At 39.3% G+C, this 19,265-nt stretch overlaps 1 pseudogene; it reads left to right on the plus strand.

Moving 5' to 3' along the window:
* Nucleotides 1–1,149: 1,149 nt before the first annotated feature.
* Nucleotides 1,150–19,265, plus strand: part of LOC113178575 (importin subunit alpha-1-like) — a 43,921-nt pseudogene continuing 25,805 nt past the window's right edge.

A 19,265-nucleotide genomic window follows, 5' to 3' on the forward strand; every position in this document is an offset into this window, starting at 1 on the left:
TACTAATAAAAAAAAAAAAAAGAATCTTACCCTGTGATTTGGAGACATGTTGCTTCCAGCCCATAATAGGATATTGAAAGATTATTTTTCTCTTATCTCAGAATTTCAACTACAGCCCAAAGCTGAGGATAATAGGTGCTAAGAACCCCCACATTCTGAAGAGAACTGCCAGACATATCTCTGCAGAACTTATCAGTTATGCAGCTATCACCCACTACTCCCACCAGCCTGTATAAGTAACAGATTAGAAGTTCTAGAATTCCTATGTGTTACCAAGTTGTTGGTTCAAAAACTGAGTGGAAGTTGGAAATGTGAGGAGGTGTTTTCTGGGGGTGCTATTGGCATTTAATGGGCAGGATCAGGGATGCTAAATATACTGCAATGTAAGGAAGAGCCCTGTGCAGGAAAGCATTGTCTGATCCAAGTTGTCAGTAGTGCTCCCACTGGGAAACAATGGCATACAGTGAAAGTCCTATGGTTTTTCTTCTCCCCTCCAGGTATAACCGAAAGTTTGGTCCCTGTCCCCAATGCCAATCAATGCCAATTTGATAATAAGGACACAGTTGTGAGAAACAGGAAAAAGGAGGTTTTTTGCTTTGCTAGAAAAGGGGAAACACAGGAGAACGCCTATCCCAAAGGCTATGACTCTCTCCATCAGGAGGGACAGGGGGTTTTAAAGGAACTTCAAGGGTTACATTCCAGTTTGCTCTTGTAGGGGGTCCCAGGGGGCCCCAGAGTGTATTAGGATTCACTTGTTAATTTGGGAGTTATTCACTTCCCAGATCCTCAACAGACATCTCCTTCTTGTAGTGGGTGTGTTCAAGGGCAATTAACTGGGGGAAGAAAAAATAGCACTACCTCCCTAATCTTGTTAGGGAGGAGGAAAGGGGAGAAGAGAGAAATAAACATTTTAAAAAAATAATAAATCTCACAGCAATGAGGGCTATATTCAGAAGTTTAAGGGACCACTGTTACACAGGGACAAGGTTATTCCTAAGCCAAAGCCAAGTCATATATTCTGGAAGAAATTGGTAGAGGTTGCAAGAAGACTGGCACCAGTTTTCTAATTGGGCTCTCCATGAATCTGCCACTCTGTCCCTTTGGGCAGAGAATAAGAGAATACATTGAGGGGAGGAGGCTGGCTGAAAAATGGGGCAGCAATGCAGCCATCTACCTCCCACCTTGCAAAGAATTCCTCCAGATCAAGTGGACTGCCTGGAAATTACCCTGGCTGAAGCTGTGTGGCCAGAGGATTGCCCACCAGGTGGTGAGAGAATTGTTGTTACCTGCCTGCCACACAGAGGGTGTGGCCAGCCAAGGAAGAAAACACACTCTTCTTCCATAGGAGACATGTCCCCCAGTGCAGGTCCTGTGGGTCTCAGGCCAAGCCTGGTGAGAAGATCTCTTTCTTATTGGATATGAGACTGATATCTTAAACTATTAAATTAAGCTAGACTGGAATTTTACATCCAGAAGTGTCCACAAAACAGGGATCTGTCCAAGATATTACTAAGATACAAAATATTTGACAGCACATGATTGATGGCCAAAAAGAGGGAGAAAAGACATAGCACTGTTTTATATTTGCATGTCACCCAATCTTGACTAACAAATATCCTTAGATGATAATTTTTCAACATCAAATTACAAAAATAATTCTACTGTGTGGATGGAAACACTTCAAAAGTAACTAAAACTGCTCAAAGAGATCCATGGCTCTCTCCAGGGTCAATAATTGTAAGCGCAAATAGATTTTAGCTCTTGTAGGCAAATAGTGAATTTACTGGAGACTATAACAGGCTCACAATGCTCGTTCATTCAATAAACACTTGTCAAGTGCTATTATGTGTCAGGTATTGTTCTGGGCATTGGAATACAACAGTGAACAACAGCCAAACTCTTTTCCTTCATGAGGCTCAGCATCTAATGAAAGAGTAGGCCAAAATCAAATAATCATATCTACTGTAGTAGACGTAGTAAATATGCTTAAAGAGAACCTAAAGTAGGGATGGGGAGAGGGAATTCTTATCTATATAAGAACTTGCTCTGTGGCTGCTGCAACCCGGCTGGGCACAGAATCACAAGCCACTCAAGCAGGAACAAAACTTTATTTTTAAAAAGGCCACCAATACCCCGTGCGCGCCTGGCTAGCAAGCTGGTCCACACACGTGTGTGCGTCTACTGGAACCGGGGGGCCCGGACCTCCCCCGGAATTCCCGCCTACTATCCTTCCCCAACCAATGGGAACTCTCCGGGAGTCCCGTAACATGAGTCCCATAGCATGAGTCCCATAGGAGGCCGAGGTGAACAGCAGGAGTCCAATTTCCATATGAATGTAAATCTTAACATAATCATATCATCTCAATGGCTAGCTGGCAGTCACCTTAACCAAAGGTGCCATGCATCATAATACTTTGCTGTGGCTCCTAGCAGTGGCATTCAGCCAAATAACTATTACTTTTAAGAGGCTAAATGGCTTAATAGGGCAATACAAAGTGAAACAGGAACAAACTTGGATATGAGCCTCAGTTGACTCCAAAGTCACAAGAAAGCTGTTTCCCCTAATGAACAATTACTTATTTTCTTGCTGGCCTGTATGGGGTGGGTAGTTATGATTGTCCCCAAGGTCAGTGTCAACCATAGGCTCCCTTAAAAGCGTTTCACAAGTCTCATGATCTTCACTCTCATTTTAGGTGTTCCTTCCAGTTTCCCCCATTTCAGGTTCTCACTGGCAAGCAGCCAATTCCTAATCAAGTCAGGTGGGTGGTTTTGCCCTATAGGTAAGTGTTTCTCAAAATGTGGTCTATGAATAGCTGTCAGCATCACTCAGTAGCACGTTAGAAATGCAAAACCTCAGAGAGAGAGAGAGAGAGAGAGAAAAGAAAAGAAATGCAAAACCTCAAACCCCACATCATGATCCACCAAATCAAAAATTGGGGGTTGGGCAGTGCTGCAGTCTGGCTAGGCACAAAATCACAAGCCACTCAAGCAGGAACAAACTTTATTTTTTTGAAACTGCCGCCAATGCCCCGTACGCCCCCGGGAACAATCCTGATCAACCCAGGCAGCATTACCCCGCCCCCCGCAACCCCAGAGGAAGTTCCTCCCCCAGAATTCCCTTCTACTGTACTTCCTCAACCAATGGGAACTCTCCAGGAGTCCCATAGCAGGCCAAGGTGAATAGCAGGAGTCCAATATCCATATGAATGCAAATCTTAACATAATCATATCATCTCAATGGTTAGCTGGCATCACCTTTCAACCAAAAATGCCATGCATCATATTACTTGGCTGTGGCTCTTAGCATCTCCCCCCTTCTGTTTAATTAAGCAACTAGCAATGTGGCTAGGGACCCTGCCTGTTAGGTTTGTCCAATTCAACATATGTTTCTTACCCGTCATCAGAAAACTGACCTCTAGGCGTCAGCCTCCTGTCTTAGGTTGATACCACTGCAATTGGATCATACCCGTCACTGACTACTGGTCCAGCATATAGCCATACCTGTGGATAGGCCTATGCACCAGTGGGGGGGGAGGTTCTTTGCCTCACCTCTGTTGGCCCCCAAAATTAGACCATCACTAGTAGAAGGAAGGAGGATACAGAAATGCCACAACATCAAGTCAATTGACGGCTCTTTAGGAAAAATTGCAACACTGGTGACACATCAGCAAAGATACACCAGCACTACCATAATTCGCTACATCAACATATAGAACACAATGCATACAAGTGATACATAGTCCAGGCAAGTTTTGTAAGCAGTTCAAAGCAGAGGAATCTATCAATATGTCCATTTCTTCCCAAAATAAATCTACTCAGTGATTGAGCATTACTTGTTGAGTTATTATTCATTGATGCATCAGTTTATACAGTTTGTTGTGACAACTATCGAAGAAACTGTAGTTTGGTTTCATCTTGTCTTCACCGGCACTGGGATGAAGATAGGAATTCTGACAATGATGCTAAAAAAAATTATGTAACATTCCAACAGGTACTAAGAAAACAATTTTTTGAATGATTTACATTATCCTGAACAGAATTACTAAATATAATGAAAAGGAAAGGAGAAAGTAAACAAACAGATCTGTTAACCTGCATGTTTGTACACATATAAAAACAATCCTCAACAGCTGTTTACCCAATTTAAATTAAACCATTAAAATCATGTGAATAATAAAAAAAATTCGGATCCATTTATTCATGAGTGCTCCTCATATATGATATATGAACATACGCACAGACATACAACACAAAAAAGAAGTGTGCACACGTAACATACAACACATAAGACAATAGTAAAGGCCTGGTAGCTTTACCTAGGTGAAATATCCATGGCAATGTTTAAAATCTCCATAGTCAAAAATAAAACTAATCAGAAAAACATTAACCTAGGTCTGTATGAGCTCAAAAATAAAATAGAAATTTATGATGTGGGAAAAAGCAATAATAAAATAGATATTGAAAAAAGCATCCTGGTTAATCACTGTCGCACATGTAAGAATAGCCAAGCTGGAGCTCTGGATATCAGCTGTTATGGATTTGAGTCAAATCATCTTCTTTTTGGTCTGTAGAAATTGTTTTGGTTAACCTCTCTGGAATCCAAATCGGCTGCTGTTCTCCCTGTGGAAAAACACAAACAGAGCCCCGAGTCCAGACAATCACTGGGTCAGGATCTTTACATTGTCCTGTTAGAATATCCTTCCAAAGTACCTTAGGCTTATGTACATTTTTTGGATACAAATGTCTTTCCGCAGCACTAAGCCCTGATGAACCCAAATTTTAAAAGTTTAGAGTAAAAAGTGTTATTTTAAGTTTGTATTTGGGGGATATATACCCCTTTCCAATTCCCCCCTTTTGTTTTAATAAGTACATTTTAATAGTTTGATGAGCTCTTTCAACTATGCCTTGTCCTTGTGGATTGTATGGAATTCCTGTTATGTGAGTAATGCCAAATGATGAGCAAAATTGTTTAAAAGAGGTAGAAGCATAACCAGGACCATTATCTGTTTTTAACTGTTTTGGAACACCCACAGTGGCAAAATTTTGTAAGCAATGAGCTATAACATCTTTAGTTTTTTCTCCGGCATGAAGGGAGCCCATCAAAAATCCGGAAGAAGTATCAACTGTAACATCCAAATATTTTAATTTTCCAAATTCTGGCAAGTGTGTGACGTCCATCTGCCAAATATGGTTAGGTATCAGTCCTCTAGGATTGAATCCAAGATTAACTTGTGGTAAAAATGTCACACAATTTTGACATTGTTTTATTATATGTCGGGCTTGTTCTTTAGTTATTTTAAAACGTTTTTGTAAAGTATTAGCATTGACATGGAAACTTTTATGAAAATTTATAGCTTTTTCTATTGTGGAGAAAATATGTATGTCATGTGTAGATTTATCTGCTAATTCATTGCCCAAACTAAGGGCTCCAGGCAATCCTGTATATGCCCTGATATGTCCTATAAAGAATGGACCTTTTCTGTCCCAGATTAGACTTTGTATAGTGGAAAACAAAGAGAAAACAGTAGAAGAAGGGGAAATCCCACCAGCATCTTCAAGGGATACTATAGCATTAACTACATACTGACTATCAGAAAATAAATTAAATATAGAATCTTTAAACATCATAAAAGCTTGTAATACTGCATTAAGCTCTACCTTTTGAGCTGATTGTTTGGGTACTAAAAATGTAAAAGTTTGATCAGGGGTAACTACTGCTGCTGTACCATTATTTGACCCATCAGTGAATATATTTGGAGCATTCATGATAGGGGTTTTTCTTGTCATTTTTGGAAAAACTACAGGATACTTAGACCAAAAAGACAACAAAGGATTAGATGGTAAGTGATTATCAAATGAAACATTAGATTTACACACAATTATTGCCCAAGTATTTAACTCATTAGCCAACTCATCAATTTGATCCATAGTATATGGAGTAATAATTTTATTGGGAGAAATCCCAAACACTCCCTTTGCTGCTTTTATTCCTTTGAGTATTAATTGTCCTACAGCCTCAGGATATATAGTAAGAATAGTGTTAGGAGAATAAGATAAATATATCCACAATAATGGATCTTCTTGCCAAAATACTCCTGTAGGAATATTTTTTGTTGGTAGTACAATAAATAATAAGGGCAAACTTATATCAATTCTATCCAAATACATATTTTCCATATATGTTTCAATGATTTTTAATGCCTTCCTTGCTTCAGGCGTCAACATGCGGGGTGAATTTGGATCTGATGGACCTTTTAGAATATCAAATAAAGGTCCCAACTCTCCTGTTGGTATGCCTAGATAAGGCCATATCTAATTTATGTCTCCCAATAACTTTTGAAAGTCATTAAGTGATTTGAGTTGATCTACTTGTATTTGAATTTTTGGTGGATGGACCATGGTTGAGGATAATAAAACTCCTAAATAATTAATTGGAAGATTTAATTGTACTTTATCTATTGCTATCTCTAGATTATAATTTTTTAATAAATTTGTAAGTGTGGCATAACATTCTAGCAATGTGTTTTTATCTTTATGTGCCAATAACACATCATTCATATAGTGAAATATTTGTAGTTCAGGATTTTGATTTCTAAGTGGCTGGATTGCTTTGTTAACATAAATTTGACACATAGTTGGGCTGTTAACCATCCCTTGAGGGAGTACTTTCCATTCATATCTCTGATCAGGACCTTCATGATTCAGTGCAGGGATAGTAAATGCAAAATGTGGACTATCCTCGGGATGAATTGGAATTGAAAAAAAACAATCTTTAATATCTATAGCTAAAACATACCAGGTTTTTGCTAAAGCAGATAATTTGGGAATCCCTGATTGAGCAGGTCCCATAATAACCATCTCATTATTAATGGCTCTTAAATCTTGTAATAATCTCCATTTACCAGATTTCTTTTTAATGACAAAAATGGGAATATTATGGGGAGATATGGAAGGTTGTATATGTCCCTCCGCCTATTGTTGTTTGACCAGGTCATGGGCTACTTGTATCTTTTCTTTAGTCAGGGGCCACTAAGGAACCCACACTGGTCTTTCTGACTTCCAAGTAATTTTGATTGTTTCAGTGGCCCTTTCTGAAAACCCAATCCATGTCTATTTATTTCTTGATCTATTTGAATTGGTGTTGTCATACCTTGTTCTTGTTCTCTTAATCTTTTTTCTTTCCTAAAGCCTTGTCTAGCTCTAGTAGTGGGCACGTTAGGATTCATGTTATTTGTTAATGTAGACCTAATTGATCTAGGACATCTCGTCCCCATAAATTTATAGGAAGATGATCCAATACATAGGGCTGTATAGTTCCTTCACATCCTTCAGGATCCTTCCAATCTAATACCATTGCACTTCTATGGGGATTTGTTGCCACTCCTAGGCCTCGAAGCATTTGAGTGGCTTGTTGCAATGGCCAATGTTTTGGCCATTATTGACGAGATATGATGCTAAGGTCAGCACCTGTGTCCAGTAGCCCATTAAAGTCATGTCCTTGAATATTTAGTTTTAGCATGGGGCGAGAATCTAAATTTAAAGACAGCATAGCCCAATCTACACCTGTGGAGCCTAATCCCCTGGAACCTCTTTCTACAGTACGACTGGAAAATTTATCATGCAGGCTGGGTATTATTAATAACTGTGCTATTCTATCTCCTGGTGAAATTACTGATATACCTCTTGGAGAACTAGCTATAATTTTTATTTCACCCTCATAATCGGGATCAATTACCCCAGGATTTATCATAAGTCCTTTTAGTGTAGAAGAACTGTGTCCCAATAATAAGCCTACTGTTCCTTGGGGAAGAGATCCTTTTACTCCTGTGGGAATGATTTGAACTCCCATCTCTGGAGTTAGTACTGCTCTGGCAGAGGCACAGATGTCCAACCCTGCGCTCCCTCTGGTTTGTCTGATGAGGGATTTAATGGATAATGCGTCCTGGGCACTACCTTGATGGTGCTGCTGGGTTCCTCCATTGCCCCGTATATTTGTGGTTTTGGGCCCCGGAGCATTGGGCCCTCCAGTCCGGTTTTTGGCAATGGAGCCTGATGCCTTTCTCCACGATATCGTGGATAAACACCTGGTCCTTGTCCATTTTTTGATAACGGAATACCCTCTATGGTAGTTTGCGAACGGCATTCATTAGCCCAATGTCTCCCTCTATGGCATTGTGGGCAAATACCCGGTATTCTATTCCTTTGATACATAGCTTTGTTAAACCCTCCTCCTATGGGGCAACTCCTTTTAAAATGTCCTGTTTGATCACAATTATAGCATGTTTTTGGCCTGGCATCTAAAGCCTGTTGTACTGCTGCTAAGACTTGCCCTTGTTCATTAATGTCTCTACATAATTTAATATATGTTTTTAAATATTCGTATCTCCATGGTCTAATGACCTCTCTGCAGCAATGATTTCCTTGTTCATAAGCCAGTTGTTTTATAAATGGCATTGCCTGTTCTGTATCTCCAAATATTCTAGAAGCTATTTGAATAAGCCTATCTACAAATTCAGCATAAGGTTCATTAGTTCCTTGTATTACCTTAGATAATTGTACTTGTAAATCTCCATGCCCCTGTAAAGTTTCCTATGCCCTAACCGCGTCTACAGCAATTTGTGCGTATACGCCAGGATCATATTCAATTTGTTGCCTTTGACCCTCATAAGGTCCTTTTCCTAATAACATATCTAGATTTCTTTGAGGGTAACCAGCTGCTGCATTTTGCCTAGCTGTCTCCATGCAAAATTCCTCATTTTCAACCTTCCATAACAAATATTGTCCTCCATTTAGCACAGATCGATACATGTTATCCCAATCTGCTGGCTTCATGTCTAAGTTGGTAATGGATTCGACCATGCTCACAGTGAAGGGTGCTTGGGGACCATAGGTTGTTACAGCCTCCTTTAATTGCTTCACTGTATTGAAATCGAAAGCACGGTGAATTCATTGCCCTCCTGCCTGTTCAAGTACAGGGCATGCTAATCTTTGGGGTCCTGCCTCAGGATTCCGTCCATCAACTATGGGAGTTGAGGGCCGCTCAGCTGTAGATGGAGCTGTTGGTTGAATTACGCCCTCTGGTGAAAGAATGGAGTTAGTAGCAGCCTCCTGTTATAATTCCCCGCCTGATGGTTGTTTTTCCTCTAAGCTTTCTTTCTTCAAATTTTCCTCTGTCTGACTAGCTCAAGAGACCTTCTCTTTTGCTTGACCTAACATGTTTTCTACCATAGTCTGGACCTCTAATAATTTACTTAACAGTCTTTCGGTTTGTTTTTTACTAGTTTCTAATCTACTATAAAGGTAAACGCAAGCCAATAAGATAGCATAAAATAAAACCGAAACAGAATGAAACAAAAACGGAACAAAGAATCGTTGTATCAATTTTCTCTTTCTCAGGGCCGAACAACTTCAAACCTTGAGCCAACCATTTTTCCCAGTTCGCCTGAGAAAATTCTAGGGATAGGCAGCTTGAAACAAAAACAAAATAAATCAAAACAAGAACACATTGTTTTTGGAAATGGTCACCCATTCTCTCGCCTTCCCTCAGGGGTGAGCAATTTTACTCGCCTCCAAGCTTCAGGCGTCCCCCGCACGGGCCACCAATTGCCGCAGTCTGGCTAGGCACAAAATCACAAGCCACTCAAGCAGGAACAAACTTTATTTTTTTGAAACTGCCACCAATGCCCCGTATGCCCCCGGGAAGAATCCTGATCGACCCACACGGTGTTCTCCTGGCACCCCAGAGGAAGTTCCTCCCCCGGAATTCCCTCCTACTGTACTTCCCCAACCAATGGGAACTCTCCAGGAGTCCCGTAGCAGGCCAAGGTGAATAGCAGGAGTCCAATATCCATATAAATGAAAATCTTAACATAATCATATCATCTCAATGGCTAGCTGGCATCACCTTTCAACCAAAAATGCCATGCATCATATTACTTGGCTGTGGCTCTTAGCAGGGCAGTGATGTTTGTCTTAAGAACCCTTCCAGGTGGTTTGGATGGAGGCTTAAGTTTGAGAAACACTGCCATGGCCATGCAGCTGTTCTGGATGCTGTGTCTTGTCCATGTATTTCCAGACACCTGGAATAGCCATGCTCTTGCCTCTCCACAAACCCCACTCAACTCCCACGAACAGCCTGTTGACCTCCTTCATGAAGCTGTTCCAGGCTGGGCACAGGAAATCTCTGCCTCAAAAGTTTTTTAAGAATCTGTCCTTACCTATGATACAAAACCTTAAGAGATTAAAACAAGTATTCCTATAAGAGCAGTGTACATATGTACAGTGCTGTATTTTGACAACTGAAGGAAGGATAGACACCTCTGGTTGGCATTTATCCCTTGAATTACAAGGCCACAGGAAAAGGGGAAAAATGTATTTTCCATATGATACACACAACATGGGCCATGCTTAACAAATTTTTTTTTTTAAATTCTTACCCACTTATTAGAAGTCAAATCCTGAGTTCCATGTGTGACTGGGTGGCTACTTATCACAGGTTCTCCATGGGTACAGAATTGACCCACAATACAATTAAAGCCGTGGAATGGTAAGATAACTAAAACCAAAGCTTCACTGAAATCTTTATAGCTTTTTATAAATGCAAATTCATACCCCTGGGTAAAGCTTCACACAGTTCTTTTATACCAAAGCAAAATGAGACTCCTCAGTTTCCATGGATCTATGATTCTCTAGGGTCTTGAGAAAAACAGTCTAGTCTTCTTCAGCAATGAAATTTTACTTCATGATACTTGATAATCTCACTCCCCCTCCCCATTTCTTCACTCTAAATAGCTCCCACATGTTTTTGTGAGGTTAATTTCTTTTTATCAATAACATTCCATTTTTCTTCTTATAGAAACTATATATTTGTTGCAAAATGATAAATTAATCTCCTTAAATTAGTATGTGGCATTTTTCTTCAATGTTTGCAATTCAACTTTATAATTAGTAGTATTTGTCAAGAGAATGAAACTGTTTTGTAGAAATAGATGCAGGAATGCAATTTCAGAATCCTTCTCTAATGCCAAATTGCTGGTATTTATTCTTGTTTTTAAAAGATATTGGTCACCAATATTTAATACCATGCTTTGTGGTACTGAGGCTTTATGGTGCCAGGCAGTCTCAGCAAGATGCAGAGATCAGCTCAATAGGATTTTGTCACTCTGAAGTTTTCCCAGGAGCAAGTGATTGGCTTTTCAGTAAATATGTACCTGTTTACTGAAATATAATACAGTGAAAGTTTATGATCAAATTAAATAAAATATAGTTATTTAATATGTGTTTGATTTCTCCCTACATAATAAATAGAGTCACATTTTGCCCAGATTTTTAAATCAGTGAGTGCAAAACTTCCTCCCACTTTTCCAGGGACTCAATATAACTAACCATGTGTTTCACAGTTGTTACCCATGAGGAAAATCTAAAGAGTGAGAAGAAAGGGTGGAACATTTAGTGTTTATTTATTAGTGATCCTAGGTCACTACATGACAGCCCACCTTGCTCTTCACCAACGTCCTCTACTGCTGTAATTTGTCTTTCAGACTAAGATAGCATCAGCCCACTCCTTAGGGGAACAATAAGTAGACTAGCAAGTCTAATCAAATATGAACAGAGTAAGGTATGGAGTTCCTGAGAGGTATTTTTATATATTTGTGATAAGAAAATGCAATTATGTCAAGTTCCATAATCTAGATATATCTAAACATGCTTTGCTAGACATAGTATGCTATTATTGATTCAAAGATAATAATTCATTATATAACAAACATAACAACTAAACTTCAAAAAAAAGTAAAGAATTTAGACTTATTCTCACTAGAAGAACCAACAGATAATGTACTCTCAAACTTATATTTAACAAACATAGTTTCAACAGCAAAGAACCAAAGCAGAGCAACTTCTGTCATACTAGGAGGCCGGTGGCTGAAGCAGAGTGCCCCATGGTACTGAGGTTTCATGGTGTCAGGAAGCCTCAGCAAGCTGCAGAGATCAGCTCTGCAGGACTTTGTCACTTTGAAGTTGTCCCGGGAGCATGTGATGGGTTTTCAATAAACAGTGTAGCTCTTGGTAGAGAAGAAAGGCTGGAAAAGAGATACAGGCTCTCTAAACTAGAGCATGGATGCAGGGTTCTAGGATTCTGATAGAAAATAAAGGTCTCTGGGTATAGCAGATGGGCTATAGGGTGATCCCAGTAACTCCAGCTGGTTTTGTGAAATCTCTTCCTTTTACAATGGAACATGACTCCCATGATTATGCTACACAAGACTCTGTCCCAGCATACGGAGGAGGGGTTCTCGGGAAGCAGTCATGCTGGGAACTGGTTATGGCAGGGGCAACATGGCAGTAACATGTAGGTGGTCTCCAGTAGGGCAGGGGTCATCAGTCATTCAGCCACAAGGAAATGAATTCTGCCAACAACTTGAAATGGCTTGGGCACAGATTCTCCAGTTGAGATGCAACCTGCCTGGCGCTTCAATGGCAGCCTTGTGAGGGCCTAATCAGCTAACTTGTGCCCACTCTTCTCACCCACCATAATACGAGGTAATTAGTGAGTGTTGTCTTAAACCACTAAATTGTGGTTATTTCTTGCAGCATAGAAAACCAATTCACTGAGTTGACATGGAATCCTTTTTACTTTGAATCAATCATGTTTTAGTAACCTCCCTCCCTCATTTATTCATAATGGTTGCAACTCTATCAGATGCATGTATCTTATTTGTGTGGGATTTTCATCACCTCAGAGAAAACTAGTTAAAAGTTAATGCCTACTGCTGTCTTTTAATTCTTTCTCAGAACTAAAGCTGGCCTCTGATGGAAAATAATTGTTAAAATTTAGTAAGTTCATCTCTAGGTACATGTGAGGCTTCCCTTACAGAATGGGGAACTAGAAAAGGCAAGAATACAATCTTTGATGCATTTACTTAAGCAAAAACATAAGAACTTATTTAAGTAACAATAGCAACCACAAAAAGGCTCAGTTAACTATTTTTAGAATAGATGATATATTTCTTGCACTTCAAAGCAAAAAAGAATTCATGAGGTGTTTCTATATAATTTTTCTATTTTTTTTGTAACAAAACATAGATTTACCAGGCTTGAGATGCCATGCAACTTTTCACTCATTTAATATATATTTACTAAGAAATGGATATGTCAGGCACTGTTCTAAGCTTATTTATATTAACTAGTTAAAGAAAAAAACTAAAACAACCTTGCCCATGTGACACTTAATAGTTTAACAAGAGGAACAAAAAAATAAATGACCAAAATTAAAAAAAAACTAAATTATATGGTGCATTAAGTAGTGGTATACATGATAGGCAAGAGGAAAAATGGAGTAAGGGGTGGCCAAGTGGTGGGGAGGGAGGTCAGGGTGCAGGATGAAAGAGGTCGAGGAGGCAGGATTGGAGCAAAGACTCACTGTAAGTGATAAAGTCAGCCACTCACTTCTATGAGACATGTGACATCCACACGGAGGAACACTGAGGTCAGAACATTTCTGCCACTTCCCAGGAACATCAAGGAACCATTTAGAGTATCAGCTCAGAAGTCCCCAAACCTTATAAGATCATGGCACCCTTACTGTCTCTGTGATTTTTTACCTGGCACTCCTAGGCCAAATAAATACCTAACCATTCATTTTATTTAGTAATTAGGTCTAAAAAAATCTAAGAAGTATTTATGTCAAGCCTTCTAGTAACCATTTGAAACTGAAACAAGTCTATGGAAGGATGAAAATTTTAATTTAGTTCTTAAATAACCACAATTACTTACAAATGGGGAGAAATGGCTCTTGGGCATTGCACAATTCCTCAGACACTGGAATCAGATGGGACAACGGCCATCCTTACTATTCCAAATTGATTTTTACACAGAACTTGCCTCTTATTCCAGCAACCTCCACCCCCCACCCCTTGCAAATATGTAATGTTATCCAAAAGAAGGTAGTGCAATGTAACATTGAAACTCAAGTTATTTGCTTCATCTCTGACAGATGTTGCCTTGTTTTCCACAGAAACAAAATATCCCAGGATATTCCTTTGAGTTTCCTGCAGCACCCTTGGCTGTCCCAGCACAAAGTTTAAAAACTGCAGAGTTGACATCTACTATAGACTTGGTCCTTCTCCCAGATCAAGTTTCTTCTACTCTCTTGAGCAGCTTCTCCGGCATCCTTTCTGAAATTTCTTCTCCCAAAATTTGTCTTGAGTAGTCACAGAGTGTCTTAATAAAGCACAAGTATATAGAGATAAAGACAGAGAAATATATAACTATGCATCTCATTATAGTAATGCAATCATTCTGAAATATCTATCTTGGTGAAGGACTCATTTCCTTCCCTCTGGGTTCTTGTTAACCCATTCTGAATGTTTTAAACACCAAATGGATTGAAACATAGATTAACAAATTAGGACACCATATTACCTCACACCATTAACTAAGGGAGGCTTGCAGGGAATATTCCCTGTCCCCACAAGTATAATTTGATTTATAGTGGAAGCCAGGGCTATCTTCTGCCACAATTTGCTCTTCCACATTATTATCAGCCTTCAGTATTCAATTATTTTCAAAATTATTAACAGTTTGAATCATTACAAATTGTTTTTTAAAGGGCAAAGGAACATTTTAGCCCATTATGGGAATTTCAAAGGACTGTGAGTAAAGCAATACTTGTATTCTAATGAAAGCTAAATAGTCATTAGCTTTCAGAGAAGGAAAGACTAGAAAGCATGTTCTCATTGTGACAATCAATCATGCTCCTCCATTTCTCCAAATCTCAAGTCACCTTCCGACTGCTCATGTGACACTGAGTTAGCAGTGGGAGAAAGATATCAGAGCCCATTACTAACCCACACACTGTGAAACAGAGCTGGCAGCAGCCTGGTACTCTGTCCCTCCAGGTGAGAATTAAATCAAATTGAACTTGCTTTATGCAAGGATAAAATAATACAGTAGGTCCCTGATCCTCCTCCATTATTTTAAAAGGTCATGATTTCTTGTAGAGTATAATGAGAAGGAAATTACTTGAATTAAACCTCTGCTTATCTACATTGTCGGCTAATTACAAAAATTAGAGATTCTCACTCTGGCCTCCAACATCCTGCTGTCGTCACGGTGACAGAGCACCATCTAGTGCTGACATCGTCTGAGAAGAATTCAAAAGCTATTGAGTAAAGGGTGTCCCCAAAAAGGAATGGAAAAATAAAGTCAACAAATATTTATTGAGTACCTACTGTCTGAATACCATTTGTCTAGCTTTTCTCTTCTCAGTCCTAAGAATTTCAAAAAGCTTTTGCAAGCACGAATTGCTCTGACTTTTGTGGAAATTATCTTCATTGTCATAGGAGGGAAGAAAGAGGAGCTTGGTTGGAAGTTTTGCCAGTGATTCCATCAACATTAAATATGAGTGTGGAGGTAGCCATCAGGCCGCTCAGCTTGAACAGAACCCTGATTACATTTACTGCACCTCTTCCCAGAAAAATATGGAGCTACTTAGCATTTATATTGCACTTTTCGTCTCCAAACCACTTTACAGAACCTCTCAGACTAATTCCCCCACGCCCTTGCAGAGTAGTTATTACTCTATACGACGCGCTTCCTTATGAAAGCTTTTGATGGCTGTTTGCACTGGGTGTGTGAGTGGATTGCATTTACCAAAGAGAATGTCTCCAAAGACTCGTGTCCAAAGTCGAAGAATAATTACCATCTAAAACCTTACTATTTCTCCTTTCTATAGAGAAAAAAATACGTTTATCATTAATTTAAATGGTGAGCGTATTACCTTTTCCAATTCAAAGATAAAGAGTGTCAGAACAGAAGAAAGCATTGTGTCATTGGTACAGACCTTCCCCTGTTCTTTGGCCAGTGCTGCCACACAAAAGGACTCTCCCTTGAGGTCAAGTACTGTGTATCCCGGAAGTAAAGGTGGCCCAAGAGAAGAGGAACATGGGGAAAATGCTGGAAGAGGGGGTTTTGTAAGTCAGGACTCTGCAATATGTTAAGGAACTGATGTTCTTGATTTTTAAAAGCTAAGCACCCATCACTCCTAATTGAATCACTTTCCACAGATCAGCTCTTTATTACATTATTTGGTGATTTAGGAGAAAAATAGTAGAGAAGTTGTCATTTTAATGAGCAATATCTACATTTTTTCCATATATAATTCAAGTTTGATGATTGTAATTGTGGTTCTCTTTTTTTAAAGAAAACTTTTTTTCAGAGGCATTTGTTATAAAGCATATTTACTATGTGACTCTCATATACCATGAGATAAAATATGAGGATTTCAAGAGAAAGGACCCACATGAAGATGCATCCCAGGGAGATGCATCCCACAGAGCAAGGCAGAGAAGTTCAGAAGCAGGATCCTAAGCACAGTGTAATGTCGTTGGTGAGCGTTGGAGGCCAAGACGTGCCAGCACAGTCAGCAAGGGACCTGGCTCCTTCACCATCACTCCTTTTTCTGCTTTATATTTATTTATCTTCATCCCAGGGATTACCAAGAGACACATATGACAGACATTTCACAATGCACATTTTGTGACTGAAAAATATTTCACATTAGAAACAATCATCCAATATTTTCAATTTTAAATTAGATTATTCCATGGCATGTGGGAAGCAGAGTTAGAATTAATGTATCACACGCCATTTCCAAAATCTTTTCTGCAGACCTACAAGGATTTTTTAGTGATGTTTCAATGCCAGCTTTTTAAAAACAATCTCTAGTTATAGCCACTTTATGTAAGGGAATTCATCACCATTCTGTTACCTAAAGTATTTTCATATATTTTAGGATCTAGGAAAAGAAGCTAGTGTGAACTGAAATAAAAATTCTAATGAGCATATTCATTAGGCCAGATCATTTTAGAGCTTAAGAAAAATCTCCTGATGATTCCTTAACAGGAAACTTTATAATTTCCATCAAAAAGAGATTTTATTTGGGGTTGTTGGGAGAGTGGAGGTAGGATTCTTTTCCAAGAGCAGTGTATGTCCATCTGGGAAAAGTTGGGAATTTCAGGTGAGCAAGGAAATCTGCGATTCAGAGAGAGCCGTTGATATCAATGAACATTTAAAGGTAACCCCCTGCATACACAATGAAGTTGAAACCCCTTGGCTGCTGTAGGGAGATATTTACTTCCTCCCAATATATTCAGAGGTGGCCAGAAACCTTGGTTTCCTTTGATCATTTTCATCAAGTTCCCATCTAGCTAAGTAGCATGGATAATTTAGGTTTGTGATTAGCAATGTTTTAATCTCTTCTATTTTAGACAGCTTTAAATAATGCAGTTTAAACACTTGGTCCATTCAAAGTTAGCCTTATGTTATGTCTAGTTTCTGTGATCTCTTTGGGATGACTCAGACCTTTTTTGCCAAGGATTCATTTTTTTTTTTCAGATTTTGCTCTCTCACTTCCTGCTTTCACCTAGACAGCCACAGTGTATTATATGTAAAAGGTATTTCTTCTGTCCTCCATGCAGCAGCAAGAGGACACAAATTATTAAGAGATACTCAAATTATCACACCATTGTCAGGTCACCAATCCTTGCTGCAGAATGGCTGGGTTGATTGACCCCTGAAGTGCAACTAGCCATGTCCAGGTGTGCGGGGATGGTGTGAGAATACTCACCCCTGGGCCTGTGTTCCCACTCATTTGTCCCCAACCTAAAGAGTCCCACCCGTGATAATCTCTAAATTCTCACTCCAGGCTCCCATCAGCCCATCCCAGTCAGCAACTCCAAGTCTCCTCCCCGGGCAAATGAAACTTCCTACATCTCTTGTAAACCACTCCAAATCCATGGGGAATCAGAGGGACTGCTACAGGCTTGTCTGTGAAGCTCTGCCCCCACTGTTTCTGGGCCACAGCCTGTAGTTTCCCTGTTATTTGTGGTCACTTGAAAGGCAAGATCTTGCAGTGTCCTGTAGCATAACTGAGAAAGTTAAGTGCCAGTCCTAGTCATCTCAGGCTCCCTGAGATGTATCTGGATAGTTCTGTAGTTCCTTGATTCCTGATTTACTTGTTCTGTTTTCTTCCCTAATCCCTGTAAAGGGGTGGACTTTCCCTCCTTTGTCAGTGCTTCCCATCCTTTTTCACGATAAACATAAAATTTGATAATATTTATAATGCACCATTGGAGTAAACTGGAGGGGATTTGAGGATATCTATACACAACTTGCTGAAAAAAATTCACTATATTGTTTTTGTAGCACACAATTATAGTAAATTAAAAAACAAGTATCAGGAAAGTATATTTTGAATTTGTTTAAAATACATAAGTATTTTTCAATCGTTTAAAAGAAACTAGAACTTGATTCTATGTGCGTAAATTATGTCAGTTTTTATTCCTAAAACAGGTCCAAGTAATTCCTAATCAAGTTTTTAATGATAAGCTCTTCAAAGTCTAGGTAGTCCCCATTAATGAGAAACTTTATTGTCACAAGTGGATAATCAATGTAAAATATTTTACACCAAATATTTTACAACCACTTAAAATGTTTGTAAAATTCCAAAATTTATAGTAATTAAAATTACACTTAAAGAATCTATCAGCTCTTTTTCTTCCTTCCCTGACTAATGGGATGTTGAAATTTTGGGTGTTAATGCAAAGGCTTTTCTCATCCAATTAAACCTTTCCCATGTCAAGTATTCAAACAAATGGTGAAGTTAATTTGCAGAACCATGTGCATTGTGAGAGCAGTCACTCTGCCACTAGCTTCAGTACCAGAAAAGGCCCATCTGCTCTGCATGGACAAATGTATCTGATGCATGGGAAAACCACTTCAACTGGGTTCTTTAGGGGCTCCCACCAGGCCTCCCAGCTCTGAACCCTAACCACAGGTTCAGGCTGCACCTCTGTTTCTGAGCAGGAAGATGAACCCGTGAGGCCCACTACACCACAAGTGTAGAACATCATCTAAGCTAGGCACAAGAAGAGAGCCTGATTCCATTCTGCTCAAATTCTAGGCAAAAGTATTTATTTCCAGAGGCTCCTAGCCAGGGGCCATAGCTACCAGCTCAGGCATCTCAGGTACTTCTGGGCTTTTCTGAAGAAAGAGGATCCCAAGATGCCTCCAACCAACTAGTGCACACAGCTTGATAATTTGTACTACTTATTCTTTTTTTTTAATTTATTCCTTTTTTTTTTTAGTTTTTGATAGACCTTTATTTTATTTATTTATATGGGGTACTGAGAATCGAACCCAGTGCCTCACACATGCCAGACAAGTGCACTACCACCGAGCCACTGCCCCAGTCCTGTACTACTTAT

Source organism: Urocitellus parryii, chromosome 1, assembly GCF_045843805.1.
Source record: "Urocitellus parryii isolate mUroPar1 chromosome 1, mUroPar1.hap1, whole genome shotgun sequence".
NCBI classification, from domain to species: Eukaryota; Metazoa; Chordata; class Mammalia; order Rodentia; family Sciuridae; genus Urocitellus; species Urocitellus parryii.